The following is a 3536-nucleotide window of genomic DNA, read 5'->3' as shown; positions in this document are numbered from 1 at the left end:
GTGGGTTTCAAGTTATACCTGGTGTAACTCTAAGTAATGTTACACTACTCAATAACTTATTATTGAATTTATATTTTGAAAATCTAACTGTTGAATTACATATTCTATATGTTCTTAACATACATGCCAAATTTCATGCCAATCAGATGTAATTTACCATTCGATCCATAAACTAATCTTTATATATTATTTCAAACTATAAAAACTTGAATTTAAACAATTGATTGATGACGTGGCTATTAATATTTGATCACCTTGAAATTTTGCAGGTATAGAGAATATATGAAGATAATGTAATCTAATGATGGATTTGTCAAAATTTACATCCAATTAAAAATTATTGGTTGGTGTAACATTACATAAAGTTACACCAATATTACACCAGGTGTAACTTGAACCTAACCCATATATATATATATATATATATATATATTAGAATTTCAAATTAGAATCCAATTTTGCACTATATGTCCTAAATTATTTATTTTTAGAGAGAATTTTATTTTCTAATTTTAGAATCAAATGTAGGACCACATCATAAATATTCATCTAAGTGAGTTATTAAATACAAAAATTAAAGAATCTAGAATAAATGAATCGTAAAAAAAAATAATAAAAAAAATTGCTTCACAATTAAAAAAATTAAGAAGTAATAAATAAATAAATAAACATAGACAGTTTAAATTTTATACCTAATAATATTCTTATAAGACTTTTAAAGAGTTAAGAAAATATAAGAATGATATTTAAATTATATATATATATATATATATATATATATATATAATTATACTATGTATATTGTTGTTTATCTTTAAGTATATCCATGCATATTCATGGGGTTACAAACTTGTTTATAATTAAGGTTGAGGATAAAATCTTGTTAAAGATTATTAGTATTATTTATGTGATTTAATTTTTCCCACAATATTTGTTCTTTAATGATTTAAATTATTCTTACTTCAAATCAATTGACCAAGATAGGATTCTAGATATGAGTTCAATCATGTTTTTCTTATGATTTAGGATTTATCTTAATTAATTGAATGCTTGGTTTTATAATTGTTTGATTTTAAAATTGGATATTTTTGGTGATTTGTTTGGTTATAAATAAAATTGATGACTTGATTTTATATCTAGGAAGGGAAGACGAGCATGTTTTAGATTTTCAAAATAGAGATTCTAATGATAATATTTTCCATGATAGCAATATTGATTTTTAGATTATCATGTCGTAGTTGGAAAAAATTAATAATAATAAATATATGCTAATGAATTAACAAGATAGATTCTAAAACCTAAATTTCTTTCTCCTTATTGTCTGATCTCTTTCCTGCTATCTTCTGAATATTTCAGAAAGCTCATTCACATAAAATTCCAAAAGAACAGGTAATACGTAAGAAACTAAAAAAAAAGAAAAAAAAATTCTAAGAAAAATAAACATAAGAAAATAATTGAAGTGCTATAAATTAGTAGCAGTGGAAGCAAAACAAAACCCAAAAAAAAGAAAAACAATAGTACAAGAAGGACTGGACATCGCAGGCCGTCAGGTCCAAAAACTAGAAAAACATGAGAGAGAAGAAAGAGAACCGTAGGCCGAGCCCAAGAAGGACACATAAAGGAAGACAAGGGTCAGGCACTACAGAGGAAGATAAAAGATAGAGGTTTGAGAAACTAGCAAAGCATTTTCTTCTAAGGAGCCAATTTTTTTCTCCGTACATAGCTGAGAAGTAACCTTTTCTCGGAGAAATTATAGAGTTTTCTGGTGGACAACGTCCACTATTTCACTAAAATCTTTTACTTATTTAAAATTTTTGAATCAAAAATTAATTTCTGTTTAAAAAAAATTTCTAACTAATAATTTTAAACAGAAGAAAGGTTTTTAATAGTACGATGGATTATATCACTTTTTCACCGTATGAACTTTATAATTTCTCCTTTCCTCGTATCATGGCCGAGGAGCCAAGCCAGCTATGAAAGAAACAAAAACAACATAAAACTTGAGAAAGAAGCATAGCCAAAGAATGCGAGAAGGTTGTGCCTACAGTCCTCTCCGCATTAAATGACTTCACCTGCCAAACATGAGCTGCAATAAATGTTGATCCGCCAGAATAATACAATAGGTCCAAGCTCACACGATAAGTGTGTTACTTGTACTGTAGTTTAGGATTTGCTTTTATATAAATACTTATGTTATGGTTTATTGTAATATAGATTTTGTACTATATTCTTACATTATAAACATATAGTTCTTAAGGATTTTCTTTGTAGACATAATATCCTTCGAGTTCTTGTATTCCTATTTTATGTTTCATCTTTCATATCTACTCTAACATATACAACAAGGTATACATATCAATACCAATATTTAACACCTTTGATGGAACAAATATCTTCTCCCAATACCATACAACCCACCAAAGAGAAAATATTCGCTAGTATAAATAGAGCCCTCCCCTCATAGAATAAGAGGTAGAAAAATTGGAGAGATAGAGTGAAAAGAGTGAGCCTCAAATGTAATCTGTGTTCCTAGGTCAAGAGAGTTAATATACAAGTTATTATCATCCAGTCTACTTTTATTAGCTGTTGATCGGAATTTCCCTTTTTGATCTCTTATTGTGAATTTTATCTTCCACTAGTTTAAAATTAATTGAGTCTTATTTATAATCCTAATTTCAACCCCACAAGTTAGATTTTTTTTTCTTTCTTTTATTCATTGTTAGTCGGAAAAAGAGAAATTTGAATTTTAGATATCATTAAAAATGCTAAGAAGTGTCAATTGATCAGTTACAAGAATCTTGATAGTTGAATGTTTTATATACAAATTTTGTATGAATTTATTGGACAGGTAATATATGCGAACAAGTGAAATGATTAAAAAAAATAGATAAAAATTAATCCACAAGATCATGTTTAACCCCGGAATTGAGTTTCAGCTAATTTCTGAATCACAAACTCCTCCTTGGTCTAATAATTGAATCGGTCACCACAGAAGCTGATTGGGCAAAATTAAATCAAATGTTTCTTTGGGAGCACATAGTGTGGGCAGCTCATGAGGAACTCTTATCTTCATGACAATGACAATCGGTTGGTCGGATGTTACACCACGAAAGTACTGCCGGCAGTATGGACCAATACAAAACAAACTATCATTAAATTAAAATGACATTATTGAATGTGACACTGTTCTTCTTTGTTTTCACTTTTGCTCATCCACTCTATACTGACTACTACTAAACTATGTAAACAAACAAAATTTGTGACATAAAAATAGGGAGACCACAAGTCTTGTTGTGGAGCTGAAGCAAGAACTAGTCTAGGCAATAAATTTAGAGTGCCCCATAATTTATGAGTAGTCGTAGGACAACGTGTGAGCACAAAAACAAGTCTCGTGACATTTGGATGACTACAAAAGGTAGAAACTAATAGAAAATAATCCCCTCCAATCAAATCCTCTTATTTCCTCATATTTTAACTAAATGTACGATATATAATATTTATTTATTTTTTAAATGTCACATGTCGTACATCTAAAT

This window comes from Quercus robur, chromosome 2 (assembly GCF_932294415.1).
Source record: "Quercus robur chromosome 2, dhQueRobu3.1, whole genome shotgun sequence".
In the NCBI taxonomy this organism is placed as follows: Eukaryota; Viridiplantae; Streptophyta; class Magnoliopsida; order Fagales; family Fagaceae; genus Quercus; species Quercus robur.
Note: the sequence above shows the minus strand (reverse complement) of the source record.